Below are 22,646 nucleotides of genomic sequence, written 5' to 3' on the forward strand. Positions count from 1 at the left end.
AAACAAAAAACTTTTGTTTTGGATGCGATTAATTGCGATTAATCATTCGACAGCACTATTATTATCTATGTTGAAAACCGTTGTGCTGCTTAATATTTTTCTTTGAAATATAAATAATTTGTAACATACAAAATGCCTTTACTTTCACTTTTTTAACAATTTAATGCAACCTTGCTGAATAAAAGTATTGATTTCTTGAAAAAAAAAAAGTAGACTTTTGAACAGTATTGTATTGAACTGTTTTTTGTTCAGTTTATACAGCTGCACTCTATCAGAAATAATAAATAAATTAAAGGGATAATTCACCCAAAAATGAATGCACCCAACACAACTGACATGTTCAAGGCCCAGAAAGGGTCCATGAGGGTTCAACCTCAATTTTATGAAGCTATGAGAATTCTTGGAATAAAATTGTTGAATAAAATCGTTATTTTTGTTTTCTTTATGCACAAAAAATATTCTCGTAGCTTCGCAACATAAAGGTTGAAGCACTGAAGTCACATGGACTATTTTAACAATGTCCTTACTACCTTTTTGGGCCTTGAACGTGTCTCTTGGATTTCGTCAAAAATATCTTAATTTGTGTTCCAATGTTAAACAAAGGTCTTACGGGTTTAGAACAACATGAGGGTGAGCAATCACCGACAGAATTTGAATTTTTTGGTGAATGATCCCTTTAACAACTAGGCTGCAGATTTCTCACTGGCCTCCTGCTTATAAAACTAAGAAGTGATCATTCCTTGTACTTGTGTGTAGATTTGAATTGGTCTAAGTAGCATTTTGGACTCTTTGAGGGTTGCACACAGTTAAAAGAAAAGAAATCCATAAAGCAGACCAAAGAAGTGTATAAAAACCTTGCTTTCATTCTCTCAAGCATTCTCCTCCACATAGCGAGTCAGTTACCTGAATCTATTGACGTCACCGCGTCTTTCAAAAAAAGGAATATTCACCTCAAAAGGTTTTGATTTCAGCCACAAAGAGGAGGCGCTGGTATTGATCAGAGTCGCTGTCTGTCTGTTCTTTTCTCTACCAGGGACCGAAGAGCCGCAGCCTCTATAGAGGGACTCAGACAGGGTGGGAGGAGATCCCAGCAGGTAAAAGGACCCACCGCAGGTCACGACCACAAACAGCATATCAGCTGGCTATTTCTGAACAGGTCACTGTGGCTGATTTCTGTCCAGACGCCACAGTAAAACTCAAACGCACACATACACACACGTGTCCTTTACACCTGGTTGTAGGTCCTGCTTAACACTGTTTAGAGAAGACGGGAATTTACATATAAAATATGTGACGGATTTCTTTTTTATTACCTGACTCTGGATAAAGGTCACTTTAGCACACAGACCTCATATTCCCCTCGTATGTGCTTTTTGCAAATATGGGGCAGAGATGTACTTTCAACCTCTGGTTTTGTAAGGTCAGGAATGTTTAAAAAATTTTGTCTATTCCAATTATATTTAACTTTTTTTGATTCCTCAGAGAGAGTCATTTGGAAGCTTTTATCTCATTATGACATCAATAACAACATCTGCTACTTAAATTCAGCACAATAAGCAGCATTGTAAAGCTTCCTGAAGAACTCCGAACACCACATTCCAGCCATGTTTGTGTTTGCCATCGTTGTTTTTCACGAGTTTCTGATCTTCTCATTCCGTTTACAGACTTTTGTTTGACTGTGTGTGTTTGTTGTGGGGTTTACATCTCCTGGTTTAGCTTATGCTGGGGGGACAAAACTGTTCTCAGAACAGAGCCAAATCTAACAAAAAACTCCCTTTTGGGACATCCTGGTAGGAACAAATTATCCACGTTGAGAAATAAACACTCTTTACCCTCTTTTAACCATTTTATATAATGTCTTAACCAGAGTGTTTTGATAAAGCAACTATCTGTTCTATGTAGTTTCTATGCAGGGCAGGACATTTTATTTTATTTTATTTTATTTTATTTTATTTTATTTTATTTATTTTTTAATTTATGTTTTTGTCTCTACCATTCAAGCCTGGGGGCAGTAAAGTGGTGGTGTTTTTTTTTTTTGTAAGAAATGTTAAACCATGTGATGTTTCACAGTTTTTTACTGTAAATCATATGGTTATTAATAGGTTTTACTTGCAAAAAACATAAATTTCACAGTATTTCACAGTAAAAATGCATGTAATTATTATATACTTTATGATATACATATAATAATTATATGTCATGATTTTAAGAAATTAGTCATAATTTATATATATATATATAAATTATACATGTCTGTGCATATATATATATATATATATATATATATATATATGTGTGTGTGTGTGTGTGTGTGTGTGTGTGTGTATATATATATATATATATATATATATATATATATATATATATATACTAATAACAAAAACAAAAAAAATGATATATAGAAAATAAAATTATATGTGTAAATTTAAAGTAATCTGTCAAATTAAATGTAATGTGATGTTAAACCATTTATTATTTTATTTTATTTTATTTTAGCTTGTCACTACCATTGAAGTTTGCATGCAGTTTTTTTAAAAGAAATTTGTCATTTTATTTAGTGTTAAGCAGGACAAAATTGGTTATTAGAAACTGAACACCAAATTAGCATATTAGAATAATTTCTAAACGATCATGTGATGCTGAAGAGTGTGGAGTAAACTACTGAAAATTCAACTTTGTAATCATCGAAATAAAAAAACATTTTAAAATATATGAATACACTGTAATACTTTTAAATTATTATTATTATTTATAAAATTAATCAAGCCTTTAAAATAAGACTTTTAATAAGAGAAAACATGAAAACCAAAATCTAACAACAGCAAACTTTTGAATGGTAGTTTACAGTATGTCCTCATTGATATTGCTAGGTGATATTGTGTAAGTGAGTGAGTGTTTGACTTCAAACAATACGAAAGAGAGATGTGGAGGAAAAAAATTAAATGTCATGCTTCAGCATCCCGACTGCAATTCGTAATGTTAAACACCTGTCAGCTCACGGAAAGTCCTAAACATGAGCGCTGTACTCACATGCCCCATCACACAGACAGGAGAGGGGAAAAACAAGAGAGAGTGGGAAGAACATAATGTTTTAGTTACACAAAAGGAGGAAGAATGGAGATGGTGAGAAGATAAAGGAACGGAGAAAGGAAGGAGAAGTAGAGGTGAAGAGGAGGCCAGTGAGAAAAAATAAAGTCGGACGAAAAGAGAAATAGCAGAGGAGGAGATGAGATTGATAGAAAGAAAGAATATATAAGAGGAAAAACTCTTTCAGAAGACAGAGGAAGTAAAATATGTTTGCGAATAAAAATTTTGACAGATAGATGAATGCAGACATAAGGACGTTCGTGGCTTCGGTTTAATTGAGCTTGTCACACAGACACTATTTTTAAGTGTTGGAGTTCTTTCACCCTGTCACTGAGCCTCATGGCATCTGTAATGACAGCTCGCATCCACGTGTAGACAAGGTGCGAGTCGTCCCGTGCCAGTTGTGCTACTATATGTTTCTCTTGTCTTCTAACTTAATTTTTTTTCTTGTTTGCCTCCTACTCACCTCTACTTTTCCTTCCTTACTTCAAAGTCTGATTTAAAATCTGGCAATTGTTCCCAAATGGACAGTTAGACTAAAAAAATATACACGAATATAGATTTTATCATCTTGCATTGAAGGAGGGATCTACAAACCAGACTATCATAAAGACTGCTTTAACTTAGACCAGTAATCAGCCACCCAGAATACCTTAGAAACTAGATAGCAACACCCTGAGGTTTGCATGGTCAAATCTAGACAAATTCGTTTGTCTTTGAGAAGAAGGAATTGTAATCTTGGGTGGTTTGTGTCCTTCCTGGCCTGCTTGTCATTACTTACATCACTGACGCTAAAGCTGTTTACCAGGGTCAAGTTGCAAATGATTGGAGCACAAACACGGCAATAGGAAGTCAACAAGTGTGTTGCAAGTGTTTTGTAAGATTTTTTGTTGTTGTTCTTGCTGTGCTTAAAGGCATAGCTCACCCAAAAATGAAAATCACCCCATGATTCACCCCATGATTTAAGCCATCCTAAATGTATATGACTTTCTTCTTTCAGACGAATACCGTTGGAGTTATATTAAAAATGTCCTGGATCTTCCAAGCTTTATAATGGCAGTGAATGGGTGTTGAGAGTTTGAGTTCATCACTTCTCACCAGAGCTTACACCTATGCCTAAGTCATCAGCTGGAACGCCATTCTCTCGTAAACATGCAAACGACAGTGGAAGCTAGAGATTAGAGTTTATGAAGTTTAATGATGGATGGATACACTTTATTGGACTTCGAAATTTCAACACCCATTCACTGCCATTATAAAGCTTGGAAGCTTTATTACATTTTTTTTAATGTAACTCCGAATGTATTCATCTGAAAGAGGAAAGTCATATACACCTAAGATGGCTTTAAGGTGGGTAAATCGTGGGGTAATTTTCATTTTTGGGTGAACTATCCCTTTAAGTGTGTGTTTGTGTGTAAATGGAAAGAATGTTTTAATTCATTATTGCTAAGATCGTTTATATGAATGTACAGTTCATCATAAATAACAATTTGTATATTCAGTAGATGATGCAAAACACCACCAGGATAGTATGAAACACTAAAACAATGCTATAAGCAATAACTAAATAAAAGAAATTTAACATAAAAACATCCTACTGTGTGTATATATACTAATAACAAAAATAAATAAGCAAAATTATTTATTGAAAATAATGTCACGCAGGTACTTCTGGGAATTTTACCTATTTTTCACTGTAAATTAAATGGTAATTCATAGGTTTCACTTGCAAAAACCATAAATTGTACAGTATTTACAGTAAAATTGCATGTAGTATTCAGTTTTTGACTGTATAGGGTAAGGTAACGTACAGTTAACCAGTTAAAAACTGTGAGATTCTTGCAGTCTATTATACAGTTATTTTGCAATTTATGTGTAAATGATTCTTTGGCGACATTAGTGACTGGTGGGTACATATCTCTATGTAGGAATTTTATCTTTGATTGAGATAATAAGTGGTTTTTCCCACCAGTTACTCTTCATTTCACCCAGTAAACTCCCAGTTGGCACCAGGAATTAAACACCAGCACATGACACATTATCCAGCAAGCTCTTTCTTAGATTGTCTGCTTGTATAAGTTGTTTTTAAAAACCTATACTGTATAGTTAAAAAGCATCCTAATAATATTTATGGCTTAGCCAACTTTAGTCATCTACACACTTAAAGAGTGTCAGTTTTTAGTGTGAAGATGCGTCAGTGATAATCAACCGCTGTTGTTCACGTTGGGCAGGTTGTGATCAGACTGACTAACACCCCTCGCCTCTCCTACCCAAGACTAAACATCATCACCATGCAGGAAGGAACGGCCTGTTGCTAAATTACATGATCCGTAGTTTACATCCCAGCAGATAAATATTTACCCCTGCTCTGTTGCCCGCCTTGTGATTAGCCACCTCCCCTTGCACAGTACCGGGACCACCTCGGTGAACAATGGCTCTTTCATAGGCACTGTGTCATTCCTTTTTCCTCTCCTATGAACCCTGGGGAGTAGGACAGGAAGTCGCCATCGCGGCCTCAGACCGGACTCTAGAGGAAGGGGGTGGAGTTGTTCAGGTAATTGAAACCTGAAGGTCTGGGGCAATCCAGCCGTCTAGCTTTTGGTCACCATTGTGTGTTTGTTGGTGTGTGTATCACAATCTTGGTGGATGTCTCACATTACTCCTGTAATGTGACATCTTTTTGAGTAAAACAGGATGTTCAGTGATGATAAAGTGAAACGTGGGTGTAATATACAGTTGAAGTCAAAGTACATACACCTTGCAGAATTTGCAAAATGTTAACTATTTTACCAAAATAAGAGGGATCATACAAAATGCATGTTATTTTTTATATAGTACTGACCTGAATAAGATATTTCACATTAAAGACGTTTACAAATAGTCCACAAGAGAAAATAATAGTTGAATTTCTAAAAATGACCCTGTTCAAAAGTGTACATAAACTTGATTCTTAATACTGTCTTGTTACCTAAATGATCCACAGCTGTGTTTTTTGTTTTGTGATAGTTGTTCATGTGTTGTTCAACAGTTAAACTGCCAGCTGTTCTTTGGAAAAATTCTTTAGATCCCATTTCTGTGTATTTGAACCCTTTCCAGCAATGACTATATGATTTTGAGATCCATCTTTTCACACTGATGACAACAGAGGGACTCTCATGCAACTATTACAGAAGGTTGTGAAATACTCACAATGCATTAAGAGCTGGGGGTGAAAACTTGTGCAATTTGAAGATTAGGGTAAATGTGACTTATCTTGTCTTCTGGGGAATTTGTAAATATCTTTTGTAGCTTCTGAAAGGCACTACTAAATGAAATAAATATAATATTTAGGCAAAATAAGAAAAATTTACACTTCCTCATTCTATTCAAAAGTTTGCACCCTGACTCTTACTGCATCGTTTTTCTTTCTAAAGCATCAGTGAACGTTTGAACCTTCTGTAATACTGTAGTTGCATATGAGTCTCTCAGTTGGCCTCAGTGTAAAAAGATGGATCTCAAAATCATATAGTCATTGTTGGAAAGGGTTCAAATGCACAAAAATGCTGAAAAACTGTTGAGGACAAACAAAGGACTCATGAACAACTATCAATAAACAAAATATAAATAAAAATACAGCTGTGGATCATTCACGTAACAGTATTAAGAATCAAGTGTATGTAAACTTTTGAACAGGGTCATTTTTAAAAATTCAACTATTATATTCTCTTGTGGACTATATGTAAACATTTTATGTGAAATATCTTCAGGTCAGTACTAAATAAAAAAATAACATGCATTTTGTATAATCCTTCTTATTTTGATCAAATAATTAACACTTTGCAGATTCTGCAAGGTGTATGTAAACTTTTGACTTTAGCTGTACCAGAATGGGCTACCAGAATTGTTTAGACAAAATGACCAAATTAATTGTTTAAGTGTATCTTTCTGGTCTCAATGATTTCTCAATGGTTTATTATTTCAAAAAAGGGCAAATAGGGCTCTGCCTCTAAAGTTTTGTCTATGGAACAAACTTTAAAAAAAGATAGAAACAGTGTTAGGAAAAAATAGCTAGTACTTTTAAGACATTACATTTTGACTGGGTCAGTATTGATTTCATGTTACCTTTAAGCCTGAAGACCCAGAACAGGTTGGAGGCAGCGGAGGGACAGATGTCGCCAAATCCGCCCATCTTGATTCCAGTGAGTTTCATTACCAGATGTTTCAGGGCTATTATTGCATTAGAGCTGAAATGAATAGGCAGATGTGTGTGTGCATTATTAGCAGAGCTGAATTGTGCTGGTCTTATGATCGCAGTGATTATAGTGAGTCGAAGCGGAGCTCAACCGCAGGCTGGCTGCTGGTAATCCTCTTCTTTCCCTAAATAAGCCCCCCTGTCATCCGCTATGTCTGATACAAATGCTTTCACAATCCCCCATTCTACCCTTTAATTCTCCCTCTCTCTCAATCTCAGTATGATGTTAGCCAGGCACTTTATCAGAGCCATTGTGTTTATCTGATCCTATTAAACACTAGAGGAACAGAGGAGCTGGGCTTTCTGTCCGTCTTGTCCCTGATCTCTGTCTGCGTGAGACAATAACGGCATTGTGATGTCCCGAAAGATCCTGGCCTGCCAAACAGATCTGTTTATTTGCGCAAACGCACGTTAGAGCTCACACTGACATAGAGATCTCTGTGACACCAAGGTAAAAATGGGACAGACAGCTTCCAGGTGTTTCTGCTGATGAACAGGTGTGCGTGCATGTTCGTGTGCCCGTGTATTTTTATATTCAATCTCTCTGTCAAACACACACACTCATGTACGTGTTCATCCAGCATATCCCTGGCTGCCTCAGTCATCGAATTCATCATTATTTAAAAAGCAAAACCACTAAATGCCCCTCTAAACCCTTAATCACAACGCGACTGCTAATTCAATAATACCCCCATTGCTGTCTGGTGATGCCTGCATTGTTTCGGCTCTGCCCAGGTGATGGTGGCTTCATTCAGGGAGCCTGGCGTTGTCTCAGGGGCACGGTGCCCTGTTACGGGTGCCCATTGTGCATCTATTGTGCGCCTATTGTGGCAACCCTGAGAGAGCTAGAGGAAAACAAAGGCACCAGCGCTGCAGAGTGCCCGCGCTGATTTCGCATGCACCTGGCATCGCCACAGACGCGGGACATTATTAATTGCTAATACATATTTATGTGGCACAAATTTGCCATTTGTTTATGCATAAAATTATCAATAGACACAGGGCGCTTAGCCAGAGAAAATGGTGACCTTTTTAAACAGGAGTGAATGGAGCTCTGTTTGCTGGTTAAGACTTTGTCTAGTGTATGTTTGCTTTGTGTGAATCATGAGTGTGCGTAATGGAGAGCATCTTGTGTGCACATGCTTGATGTTGTTTGTCTGTCTGAGTGAAGTTTATGTGACAGTGAGATAAAGGCAAAGAGACTGTGAAGGGGTGTAGTGTGACTTGCAGACACTTGGTACCATGGTAAATTCTTTGTAGAGTGCCATTGAAATCAGTGGCCTGCCCTGAGCCCATTGAGTTTTAACAGACCTCCTAAAGCGTGCAATGAGTTTGTTAGGGGTAACTGAAAATGAATGGGGGAAAGTTACGTGAGAGGAGGGAATGCCTCAATTGCGATATGACTGGTTATGATTGGCTGTGATTGGTTCATGCAATAAATCCCGCCTCTTGTGTTTTACTCATGTTCCGCATTCGCAAATCAGTCTGAATGAACAATATAATGGCGTTAATGGGAAGACTAATTTAAAAAAGTAAGTAAACAACTCGCACACTTACATATAACCACTTTCAACACATTCTCACTCCCAACTTGTCACATCCTTTGTATTGACGCTTGGTCTGGACCCCTTGGCATCACTTTTTGACGCACAGGAAATGCAGGGTACTTCATTGCTTTTAGTTGTTTGCATTGGGTGTCACATTTAATGGTTTGCATACATTTGTAAAAATTAATTTGCCATTAATTTTGGTCATCTACAATTAATGATATGTTCAGTCTCTATAGAAAAAATAATTTATTTTTAAAATAAATAAACGCTGATGGTAAACAGTGATAAAATGGAGAAGAGTGTATAGTCTCATTTAAAAACCCTGAAATATATACTTTCCTTAAAAGATTCCTCAAATTTTTGATGTTAAAAACGATGTTTTTATATCAAAGTACCAATATTATCATAGTATGAAATTTCACAAGCAAAAAGGTCTATTGTCAGTAGCGATGTATGAAGCAAGAGTCTTATTTAAACCATTAAGCTTTCTTTTGGTCAACACGGCAAATCAGTGTGAACAGCTTGAACCTGTTGGTCCTTCAAAACCTGTGGGGAAATCTGTCCCTCTCATGAGATTCCCAAATGTGTAGATTTCTATCCACTGACTGGATTTGACCCACAGAAATTCGAAAATGTTTGACCGTGTGAAGTCGCCACCATAATGGTAGGGTGTTTTGGTTGGTTGTCAAGTCTGATCAAAAGTAATAGCACACCTGTCCTCAAAGAGCAATTTGAGATATCATTCGTGTCTGTTGGCGTGTTTTTGAAAAGGAAAAACTGCTAGATATGAGCAGTCATGTTGGTGATGCCCACCTTAGCAAACATAATTAATAGGAATATTCAATCTGAATGACCTGAATTGTGTGTCAGGTTACAAGTCGTGTGTTTGTATGATTGCTACTAGTTGAGAGGCTCATAAGCATCAACCAGCTTCACTTGACCCTATGACAACACACACACACACAGAGATACACACACCCTCAACTCAATAAGGAATACATTAGTCCCATTTCAAGTGACTCTTTCCCTTTCTCAGCAAACACATTTACTTTCTATTAAAGCCTGATCTGCCGCGCCGGCAGCCAAGTAGCCGCCAGAGTTTATTACCATAAAGATTAGAACAGAGCTCTTAACACGCAGGTGAACGCATGCATATGCACTCAACCCCCCAAACACGCGTGTGTGTATATGTGTGTGCACACTCATCCCTTTTCCACCTGTTGAAAGGGTCTCTGTGGATGTATTTGAATCTGTTTGTGGAGTTCAGTATTTTTGAAATTTAAAAAGAGAGGGTTCAACAAAAAATGAACAGTCTGGCAGAATTTCTCATGTTTTTTTTAAAGTCTGTGCAACTTCTATAGAACACAAAAAAAGATGATTTAAAGAATGTTCATGCTGCTTTCCATACAAAGGCAGTGAGGGGGACTGGAATCTGTTAAAGGGATAGTTCACCCAAAAACATTTTGTCTTTATTTACTCACCCTCATGTCGTTTAAAACCCGTATGAGTTTCTTTCTTATGTTGAGCACAAAAGAAGATACTTTAAAGGATGCTGGTAAGCAAATAGTTGATGGTCCCCATTGGCTTCCATAGTATTTCTTTCCCTGGAAGCCAATGGGGACCAACAACTGTTTGGTTCTTTAAAATTCTTCAAAATATCTTCTTTCGTGTTCAAAATAAGAAACTTATACAGCTTTGGAATGACATAAGGGTGAGTAATGACACAATTTTTGGGTGAGCTATGCTTTAAGTTTGTAAAAGGACCAAAAAAAACACCATAACATATTGTAAAAGTGGTCAATAATACTATTCCATTGAATTTAAAGTAGCATGAAGTATTTTGATAAATTTGTCTGCCGGACAGCCTGAAATTGAACACTTCTACTGTATGTAAAAGAGAAGCTTTGACATTCTTCAGCATTTCTCCTTTTGTGTTTCACATAAGAAAAAGTCCATACATGTTGTAAAAGAAAAGAATGTGAGGAAATTCATTTTTGGAGAACCTTTTACTGTCTTCCTCTTTTTTCTTTGTTCACCTCTCTCCTTTCCTCTGCTTTTCATCCCCAGGGTTCAGCTGCTCACCAATGGGTTTGTGGTCTGAAGACGAGCAGCACTCATCTCTTTCACATCCTTTGTAGGTCAGTTCCTATTTTTACTCGTTTTCTTCCCCCATTTTTTTTTTTCTGTGCAAGGACACCCCATTGTTGTCGGCCGGCACAAGCAAAGACTGTCGTATTGGTAAACAAATCAATTACTGCTTCACAATGGCTGCGATGTGCTCATCAAAGACACATTATCGCTCTGTGCCGTATTGTTGTCATCATGACACCTCTAATCATGGTTATCATGGGCTAGTTGTTTCCATGGCTACACTATAACAGTCAGCCAATGAAGCGCCCCATCCCAGCCCGGCAGAACAGCCATCAGCCAATTGTAGCGCCCTAAGAGAAAACTAAGTGCTTGGTTCGGACCTTCACCACTGGGAGAGAAAGCAAAAGGCCATGTATATGCAACCACTAATGACAATAATGCATTGCTGGTTGCTAACATTATTAGTGAACATCTATAACCAATCAGGCTTTTTCTAGTTTCTCGGTCATTTCGGGAGTGACTTGTGTACTGGGTGTTTAAGTGGGATTTTCACTTCCAAAAACTTCACTGTGTGTATGTTCCCAAAGAGAAAGAAGTGAGCTGGTTGGCCTTTTTTTCAGTCGGAGGAGGTGGAGAGATGATACAGAGAGCAGGGTCGCAGTTATCAGAACAACCAGAGAGCAAGAGACACAGAAAGCATGAGATAGAGATAGATAGAGAGAGAGAGGACAGGGCCACAGGGAGGGGGCACGGGGCCAGCTGGAGGGCCAGGCTGTGTGCTTTGTGTGTTTGCAGCAACAATACAGGGCAGCTGAGAGTTGCCCCATGACCGTTTCTCTGAGGGCAGTCTGTACCCTGTCCACACACACGCAAATATACACACACACACGGGTCACTGCAGAGCTACTCAGCTGCCGATGCAGTCAACTGGAAACAGCCACACTCCTAAAATCAGATTGTTTTTTTTTTTTGGTTTCCTGTCAAATACACTCAAGTGCATGCTTCGCAGACCTTCATATTAAATGACATATGGGTTTGCTGTTGACACTGTCCAGGAAAGATAGCCAAGCTCGAGGCTCGGAGAGTGACAAGAATGTGTGTGTGTGTGTCTTTAAAGGGGTCATGTCATAAATTATATTATCATTTTGTTTCCCTAAAGTCTGATTATACTGTAGTTTGAAAAGGTTTAAGCTCTGTAAACAGTTATCATTTTTATGCTATAGTTTTACATGACCATTTTCTATCTTTCACCCTCCTTCTGACCTTTAGAATAAAACGGACTATGTTTTGCTGCTGTGCCTTTAATACTATATAAATAGCTGGATGATAGTGCTGAACTCACTGGCTACAGGTGTTAATTTATTTTATTTTTAGACTTTATGTAAAAAATATATTATGTTATATATTATTATATTATAAATTAACACAATTAATGCAGCATCTGTTTTTTCCTGTCCTGAAATAGCTATGCTAATGTCTTTTTCCCCACATTTTGTGTTATAGTACGCTCACTGATGCTTCAGAAGCTAACCCAATGCATTAAAAGCCAGGGGTGAAAACTTTTGAACAGAATAAAGATGTGTTCATTTTTCTTATTTTGCCTAAATATCATATTTTTTTCATTTAGTACCACTCTTCAGAAGCTACAGAAGATATTTGAATGTTTCCCAAAAGACTTAATAAGTTACATTTACCCTTATCTTAAAATTCAAAAAGTTTTCACCCTCCGGCTCTTAATGCATTGGATTTCCATCTGGAGCATCAGTGAGCGTTTGAACCTTTTGTAATAGTTGCATATGAGTCCCTCAGTTGTCATCAATGTGAAAAGATGGATCTCAATATCTTAAAATCATTGTTGGAAAGAATTTTTCAGAAGAACAGCAGGCAGTTTAACTGTTCAGGACAAACAAGGATCTCATGAACAACTATCACTGAACAAAAATAGCTGTGGATCATTTAGGTAACAACACAGTATTAAGAATCAAGTGTATGAAAACTTTTGAACGGGATCATTTTTACGAATTCAGCTATTATTTTCTCTTTTGTAAACATCATTTATGTGAAATATCTTATTCAGGTCAGTACTAAATAAAAAAATAACATGCATTTTGTATGATCCATTTTATTTTGGTAAAATAATTAATTTTTTGCAAGGTGTATGTAAACGTATAACCTCAACTGTTTACATTTCTAACATTAAGATCTGTCAGAAGGACATGCAGAGTAGTAGGTGCTACACACATCCAAAAACAGCACAAGGTCTGGGGACTTTTTTTAATATCTTTTCATTAGATCTTTTTGTTTTTAGGAAGTATTAGAAGCATTTAGGTTTTATTGTACTTCCTTTTATTACTTCATCATGACTGGCCATGAATGAAATGTAAACATTGGCAGCCATGTGTTTATATTTTGCGTTTTTTGATGTCCGAAATCCAAGAATTTTAGAACAGGATGCTTCTGCATCTTAGGCTCTTTATTTATTTATTTATTAGGAAGATAATTTCTGTTCTGAAAGTTTCTGAAAGTTATTTTTAAAGAAATGTGCAGTCTCATAATCTCATCTCTCTTAAAATATCCCATGTCACTTTTAACCTGTATTGTTTAGGTGACACATTAATGCTTTGAACAACATCCTGGCTGGACTTAAAGGTCACCAGCCTCTTCCTAAAGGTTTATGTTTCTGGGACTATAGCTTCCTTTGTGCAGTACAAACAGGGAAATATTGTTGTACAAACGTGTTCAAGCATTTGGATCGCAAGCTGTGTGTGGGACACGGAGAAGTATGCTTGTGTGACCTTTGACCTTTCTTCCTCTCTCAGTACACATCTAAAGGAAGTTCCGCCTGCGGTTAGCCCACACAGACAGGAAATCATGTAGTGCAGGGGGAAGTTGTAGGGCTGTAAAGTTGTTTTAGATGTTATGACCTGTTTGACCTCCACTCATGATGCAACGTCCTCCTTTCCTTTATTGGAAAACACAGCTGAAACCGCATGTGTGTGTTTATCCGTAAAGCGATAGCCACTGTCTAAAGAATGCATAGGATGCGTACGCTTGTGTACGCGTGTATCTCCTTAACTCTTAGACACCTGCATGCACTCCAAACAGTGGGACTCTTCGGTTTCCTCACAAGACGATCACTACAGGGATGCATGTCTTTCTCTGTAAACAGATACAGGCATGATAGAGGACTTGGCTGAGTCCGTGTTTGAGCTGAGAAGTACAACTCTGTGTTGGTGTGTGTATACAGCACACGTCAGGCCTCTAGTACTCTCTAACAAAGTACCTGTTTACTCTTCCGTAGTCTCCAGTGTAAATACACACAGAGAAATAGAAAAACCAATTGAGCTTGGCTTTGTAAAGAGCACATGAGGAACGGAGCTGGGGCTTTTTGACAGGCCTTGGCCTTCTCCAGTTCGTTACATGATCACTACTTTTGTGGTTGTCTAGAAAAATATTTAACTTATGTCATGTAAGTGACTCAAAATAGAGAATCAGTGGATGCTGATTATAAATGCTTGCATGTCTACATTGCAAGATACTTTAGTGTGTGTCAGACTGGGATGAGATTTGATTTATTTTAGGGTGATATGCTGATATTTATGTCAAAATAATATCATATCACAATTATTTTTATTTATAAAGTATTGTTTTGGGATAAGTTTGGGTATGCATGAAATCTGAGCTGTAATGATAAGAAAAGTTTCTGGAGCAGCAAATCAGCATATCAGAATGATTTCTATAGAATCATGTGACACTGAAGACTGGAGTAATTTCTGCCGGTAATTCAGCTTTGCCATCATAGGAATTAAGTATTTTAAATGATAATAATATTTCACAATAATACTATGTTACTGTGTTTTTGGTGAGTTTAGTAAGGCAAGAGACTCATTTCCATCCATTGTAATTCAAAATCCTGATATATTGCATTCTTTTGACTCTTTATTCCCCATTAATCTGCACTGCATCAGTTCTTTACACAGTTTTATTCTTGGCTCACTCTGAGTTTGGGTTTTGATTAAATAGAAATAATTGTGTGTTGAATTAATGTCACAGTGTGCTGCCTCTTTCAAGAGACTTTTAGAGAATAGAGGTCTCACTTTCCCAAAAATATGAATGTGAAACATATTCAAATATATTGATTCTTGCTTTGGAAGTATTGTAACTTCTGTGGGGTAAAATATCATTTTTTTTTTTTTTTTTTTAACTATAACGATTTTTTTTTTCCCAAGCTTACAAGCATTTTGGCTTGTGTTTGAGCATAGGAAATTAACTCAGAACATCTTTTTCTCATTCATGTTCAAATACACTGTATTTGGTCATTACAACTTGCAAATCTAATCTCAGATACACTAGAATGCATTTTATTGAAAGGGCTTTTCCTGTGCTAACACTTTACAGAAAGGTTTCATTTCCTATCATTATTCCAAAATACAGCAAAAGCAGTAATATTGTGAATTTTTTTTTTAAAAATGCTTTCTATTTCTGTTTTTTAAAATTTAATTTATTCCTGTGATCAAAGCTAAATTTTCAGCATCATTACTCCAGTCTTCAGTGTCACATGATCCTTCAGAAATCATTCTAATATGCTGATTTGCTGTTTATAATTAACATTATTTTTATTATCAATATTTAAAACAGTTAAGTACATTTTTAGGATTCTATAATGAATAGAAAGATCCAAAGATCTGCATTTATCTGAAATAAAAAGCTTTTGTAACATTATACACTATACCAAGATTTCAAAAGATCTTTCAGATAAATGCTTTTCTTCTGAACTTCCTATTCATCAAAGAAACCTGAAAATTCAACTCAGCTGTTTTCAACATAATAATAATTAAAAATGTTTTGTGAGCCGCAAATCAGAATATTAGTATGAATTCTGAAGGATCATGTGACTGGAGTAATGATGCTAACAATTCAGCTTTGAAATCACAGGAAAAAATTAACAGTTATTTTAAATAGTAAAAATACTTTAAAATTTCACTTTTATGCTCTGCTTTGGATTAAATAAATGTAGGCTTGGTGAGCAGAAGAGATTTCTTTAAAAAACATTACAAATCTTACTGTTAAAAACTTTTGGCTGGTAGTGTGTGTATATCTGTCGTAAATGCTGTCGTCATATAGCACTACTGAAGTCATGTGATCAACTAGTTAAAACAGAGCTGATCGACTAGTCAGTGTAACCCCTACTGGATATCGGTGCATATCAAGAAATCCTTCTCTCTGAACGCACTATTGAGTGAATCACATCATCTGTCATCCGGCGACAGATTGTCCCACACTCCTCTCCCAAATTCCCTCCTGAGCATCTCTCTCAATATGCCCAGTGCCACTGTATTCCCTGCGTCTCCCTCCCAGTAGACCTGCCCCACTCCGGCTCTCTTCAGTACCTGAACTCCCTCACCCGAGCGGCCGTCGGGCTAATTGCGGCAAGCGCGCCTGTGAATGTATACGCAGTCATTACTGCTCACAGTGTGTGAAAACAGCAGAGGCCACATAAAGACACACTCATTATGAAAAATGAGGCTCTTGAGTGAATTACATCGATGCGTTTGTATGTCTTGTAGGTTGCGGCGTCCCCTGCGAGGTGCCGCGATGAAGGGCGTGGGCAGGGACAGAGCTCCCTAATCAACATGGCAATCGCATTTCCATATAAACAACCAAAAGCTCGTCTACATACAATCCAATTCCATATGATGTGGGCTTGCCGTCAGGGCTTGTAATTGCTTCAGTTCGCCGAGTGTTACAACAGGGCAGAAGAGGACGAGAGAGGCCTCTGGAGAAATGGAGGAATAGTCCAAGCGAGAGATTTTTCAATGACCTGAGCTCTCCAGCGATCTAGTATCCGAACACACTAAATCAATGCTCAGTCATACAGCGATAACAAGCCTCCTTTTATTTACACAGTAATGGCTATGAATAACGTAACAACATTTAATGTGGCATGAACATTTTTAATGTTTAGCAAATGCTTTGTGCGACTCTGACAAAACCTTAGAATATAGTATAGTTCAAGTACCTTTGAACGCGTGACGGAGACTGGCACAGAAGGGAAGAAATTGCTGAATAAAGTCAATATTTTTGTTTTCTTTACATACAAAAAGTATTCTCATAGCTTCGTAAAATTACGGTTGAACCACTGATGTCACATGGACTATTTTAATGATGTCCTTGCTGCCTTTTTGGGTCGTGAACATGGTAGTTGCGTTACTGCTTATGCAGGGTCAGAAAGCTCTCGGATTTCATAAAAAATTTGGAACGACGTGAGGCTGAGTAATTTATGACAAAATTTTCCTTTTTGGGTGAACTATCACTTTAAGATCAATCTCCAAGATCCTGCCTCATTCCGCAGATCGATTGGTCTTCAGATGCTTCCAACTGCATATCAGGCAGACCATGTGATCTCCTTCATCAATGCAAGAGCTTTAAATAATGAGATTCATACATAAACATCACCTACTCTATTCATCTCAGGTGAGAGAAAACCTCTCTCTCTCATTCTCTTGCCCCCTTTGGGATTCCTCTCTTCCTGTGGGTTAAAGTAATGTCTGGTCCTTTGGGTTTTCTTCTCCTTGAGATGAACAGAAGGAGAGGAGGAGAACAGGTAGTAGCATTATTCTAGGCTTTTCGCCGGTAATACTGAACCCCGGCCAATTAGGTGGATTAAAACCAACAAAACACCTCCATTAGTGGGAGGTATTGTTACATGCTTGCTGATCATTTAGAAGTAAACTCCTGAGTGCCTCCTGGAATTCTCGCCCGGAATCTGTTTCCCTTTCATCTTGCAGGTCTTGTGTTCTCAGCAACGCAACCAGAACTCTGGTTGGCGCCGTGCATTTTTCAGAAACGCTGATTGTAGCTGTGCAATTAAATCTTTAATAGCTTCTAGTTAAGGCTTAAATGGTGAAAAGTTGGATTTGTATCTGTTTACATGGAAGAAAAACATCACAGGTTTCTGAAGCCATGGACTGTAGTTGAACTTCAGTCTTATAGGAAATGAGATTGAGTTCATAGAGCCAAATAAGCAGTGGCATCTACTATTAGTACTTTTTCATGGAGGGCGTTATGCACTATCGTTCAAACATTTGGTCTGAATTTAAAATAATTTTTTTCAGAATGTGGCCATTCACGCAGACAGACAGATCGTTAACGGCTGGTACATCGGGGAGGACATCCAAATGCTCACCTATCGTTTATCAACCTCAAATATGACTTTTCATCTGAAAGATGTATTTAGTAGCAACTTTACGTGGCCACTCTATCTGACGTTAACCTAGAAAAATGTGTGCTGTTGAAGTGTCTGTGCAGAGTGTGGAAGCTGAACAGTAGCACGTACCCTGTATGACAGATGGAGGTGCCAATGCGGTCACTTGCTCTTAAAATACTCCGTCGTTTTTTAAAGTAATACATCTTTCGAATCTGTAAAGACTCTGTGTTCATTTGTGTGCACTCAGAATAACAACAAAACATTGCGCTTTTGTAAAATAAAGGAAACAGGATGCGATTTCTGCCGTCTCAGTCTCTGTGAACTTGAGTGCGAAACTCTGTGTATACTTACCTTACAGACATGAAAAATATATCTATAGAGAGTGAAATGTCTTTCAAATGAACCAATTTGAAAAGAAAAAAAATATTCTCAGATTATGTAATCTGTATGAAACACTCATACAGAAGCAGCACTACTGCGGAGATGACGAGTCAGTGTCGCTGACTTCATCTCTTAAGCCAAAAACAAAGAAAGCCCTAGTTTATCAATAAATTATTACAACGTTAACGCAGTCTCCTTGCTGTTTTTTTCCTGACACATTTGTAAATATTATATGTAGGCTATGGGCTATGTAGACAATTAAAGGCTTGTTATTATGATTTATATGGTTTATTAATAAATGTGTGACTAATAGTCGACTAATGTTTAAAATGAACAACCATTAGTCCACCAGAAAAATCTTTAGTCGAGGGCAGCCCTAGAAATATGTAGTAGAAAACCCATGGAAGATTCATGTTATGTAAAAAAAAAAAAAAAAAAAAATCCACATAGTTTTAAACATATTTTGGACTATGGGGGGCACCATTATTTCGATAATGTAAAATGGTTGTACTCTGTGAGTTATTGGCACAACCTGTTGCTATATTTACTGCAATGCAGCATGGAAAATAAAATACAGATGTGATGACCACAACTATTGAAAGAGTTTACAGGTAGCGATGGATATAAGCATAGGCTTAAACCCAATGCTGTACCATCAATTTTTCCGCACAATGAGTCTAAACATCACAAATATCAAGTGAAATCCACACTAAGAAACTCCTTGGGTGGCTGCGGCATCATGACAAGCGTCAGCATGTTTACATCCTGCCAGGATGACATCGTTTCTTGTCTCTGTTGTTTGTAAGCTCTTTCAGTAGCTGTGGTCTACTAGAAACCTCAAAGGCATCATGGCTAAAGTGGAAAGAACAAACCCACAGGTCTTTAAGTAGTTTTATATGTCCACAGGCATCCTCCCATTCTATTTTCCTCTTCTTATCACTAGGTAAGCCAGTAAAGACTGACATTGCTTCTCTTGTTGCCCTTCTACTAAAAATTTGCAACAGGTAGCGTCAGTAGCTCACAGAGTGCAACCATTTGATGTCATCAAAATAATGACGCCCCCCATAGTCCAAAATCTGTATAAAACGATGTGGATTTCATGGAGACATCATTTACGCCAATAGCAATATGCAACATTTAAGTCATTTTCAGGTGGCATTAGGGGATGGGACGTTCTCATTCTAGAGAGTATTTGATTGAACAAGTTTGTAGTTCATGATGAGTTCAAAAATATGATCGATATTTTTTAACTGTTTCCCCAGAAAAAAAAAACTCTGCTAAAAGTGAATTTGTGTCAACTTTTTTAAAAGAGTGCACTAGAATTATAAATATCCTCAAACCCAACAGACATGTTAGAGTAACACAAAAAAATCCCACCTAGGTCTCTTCCTCTTAAGCATATCATTGATAATTACACGGGTGTTTTGTACCTGCGGACGCTTGTTTTTAATTTAGTTGTTTTAGTTGTGTTGGTTGATGACTCTCTTTCACTTCCGAGCTCTGAAACCGAACATATTGAGAGCTCTCATCAACAATTGAATAGCTGAAAAGGAATTAACCTCTAAGTAGCGCTCCGTACATTTGCAGAGTGTGTTCCCGTATCAAAGAGCATATTTAATAGAGCGCTGTGGCGTGGAGAGCTCCAGTGGAGTGTTAAATAGGCCGAGAGCTGGAAGTGAAGGGCAGAGGTGATATCCTCTCTAAAGGTCTCTAACAGCCAGAGCAAACTGTTCACACACACACACGCCGGAGAGAGAGAGACGTACAGTACTGTACGAACGTCTCGCATCCGTGGTTCGGATCGTCACATGTGAACACAATGGGTGCGGGAAGTTTGTTTGTGCCATACCCAGGAGACATAGTGTGAGGGATATGGAATGCACGCGTGTGTATACGCAAGTGTGTGCGTGTGCGCGTCCCTGGGGTTGGGGGGCCGTGCCGTGATGGTACAGATGGGACAACATATGACACGTGAGGGTGTGGGGACACTGAGGCTCTCTCCGTCCATCTGGACTCCCCTCTGATCCGCCCTGCCTCCCTCTGCCGTGTGTGTTTGTTTGTGTGTGTGTGTGTCTGTTTGTTTGTGTATCTGTGAGTAAGGGCTAGCCTTTCGCTCCTGCGTGGCTGTTTGTTTTGTGCAACGAGAGCTAAAAAGTTTATTATTCTCATATTTAGCAGTTCTTGCTAAGGCAAATATGTTTCAAATAGTTTTTGAGCAAACCCAAAAGTAGGAAACTTTGGTGCACAATGACACCTTAAATCATTTGGGTTCAGAAGAAGTGTGCTAAGACTTTTTATAAGCTTTCTAAGCTTAGACTTAAAATTTTGCCTGAGGGAGTAAAAATCTCATTGAGGCAGGAGGAAGTAAGTAACCACCTAAAACACCTTATCGAAGTCTAAGAAACTGCTTAGAGGATCTATGTTGGTACTATATTGGTTATCAGCCATTATTTTTTAAATTCATATTTATATACATTAATGTTCAAATGTGTGGGTGCTTTTATTCTGAAAGGATGCATTAAATTGATCAGAGGTGACAGGAAAGACATTTATATTCTTTTCCCACCAAACAGAATGTTCCAGGTTTTCACTGTTATACACTCGTTGGTGCTATGTCGATTAAAAACAATCTGGCATGGACGATGCAGAAATGAGCAATCTTAGATATAAGCAGATGCATATGAAAAATAATGAGATCATCAACAATAAACAGCATTGTCAATCCAGGAAGTGGTAAAGGACTGTAAAACTTTGGGGGTGCTGATGGAAGTGATCTACCACATTTATGCTTTGGTAATCGAACCGAATATTGTTCAGATGTAGAATCTGATAAAAACATGATTTTCTCTGATTTTTTGCTTAAAATGTTGTTTTAATGAAATGTGCTTACATTTAGGTGTTGATTAAAAATTCATGCTTGAAGCTAAAATAAAACAGATTTTTTTTTGTTTAGAAGTAGAGGCTCTTTCTGTTTTTTTATTTTCATGTATTGCATGTTCAAATATTCCAACATTCATACAGCAAAATATTCTGGGGGTCATGACATTTTAATGAAAATGATCAAAAATGTTGTCGGTGATGGCAACTTTTTTTAAAAAATGCTGGTGGGGAAAGTTAAAAACATATTTTCAAATAAATGCTGTTCATTAAACTTTCTTTTCATCAAAGCAATCAGTGAAAAAAAGGTTTTAAGCAGTTTTAATAATAATAACCTATATTAATAATTAAACACAAATATTAATTAAGCAGCACATCAGCATGTAAGAATGATTTTTGAAGGATCATGTGACACTAAAGACTGGAGTAACGATGCTAAAAATTAATCTTCCTATTATAGGGAAAAAAATATTTTTAATATATACGAAAAACAGAAAACAGTTTAAATGGTAGTAATATTTCTGAACATTACTGTTTTTACTGCATTTTTGATTTAAAAAAAAGTTTGAAGCCTTGTTGAACATAAGCCAACACTAAAAAAGTTTTACCTTGAACATTTTTTTTAGATTTTTTTTTTTTAATTGACCAATATTGGATATTCAATTATTTTCCTCTGTTTTAACCATCTAGTAATTATTTAAAGACTTAATGTTATAGCAAAAGTTTAACAGTGCATGTTGGGGTTGCTATGTTCAGGTAATGTTTGATTTTAGTGTGTTTGAATCTTTTTATTAGCATAATCCTTTTTAAAAACTTTTTTATTAATCAAAGAAGCAAGGAAATTAGAGAAGACTGGATTAAAGATGCAGAAAATTCAGTGTTCTATTACTGGAAAAAATAAAATGTACAATTATATATTTTAATAGAAAACGTAACAATATTTCAGTATATTGTTGCTATTACCGTATTATTTTTCTCAAGATATTTGAAGCCTTGGTGAACCTAATTCTTTCAAAACATTAAAAACATCTTTCCAACCCTAAACCTTTTTTTGTTAACTCTTTCCCCGCCATCATTTTTGATCATTTTCACAAAAATTTCAAAGCTCCTAGAATATTTTGCTATATGAATATCTGAGCATGCAATATATCAAAATAAAGAACAGAGCCTCTACTTTTACACAAAAAATGGGTTTATTAGCTTCCAGCTTTCTTTCTTTCTT

The 22,646-nt window shown here is 37.0% G+C and overlaps 1 protein-coding gene across 4 annotated transcripts in view; it reads left to right on the plus strand.

The window, feature by feature from the left end:
- Nucleotides 1-22,646, plus strand: part of sox5 (SRY-box transcription factor 5) — a 235,301-nt gene that overhangs the window by 31,071 nt on the left and 181,584 nt on the right. For 2 of the 4 annotated variants that reach the window (XM_051107068.1, XM_051107069.1), the window contains exons 3-4: nucleotides 1,034-1,094; nucleotides 10,936-11,006. The gene's annotated coding sequence lies outside the window, so the exon portion shown is untranslated. Of the gene's footprint in view, nucleotides 1-1,033; nucleotides 1,095-10,935; nucleotides 11,007-22,646 lie in introns of those variants that run through there. The other 2 variants (XM_051107071.1, XM_051107072.1) reach the window with 2 other exon arrangements.

The sequence above is a fragment of the Labeo rohita genome, chromosome 4 (genome assembly GCF_022985175.1).
Source record: "Labeo rohita strain BAU-BD-2019 chromosome 4, IGBB_LRoh.1.0, whole genome shotgun sequence".
NCBI classification, from domain to species: Eukaryota; Metazoa; Chordata; class Actinopteri; order Cypriniformes; family Cyprinidae; genus Labeo; species Labeo rohita.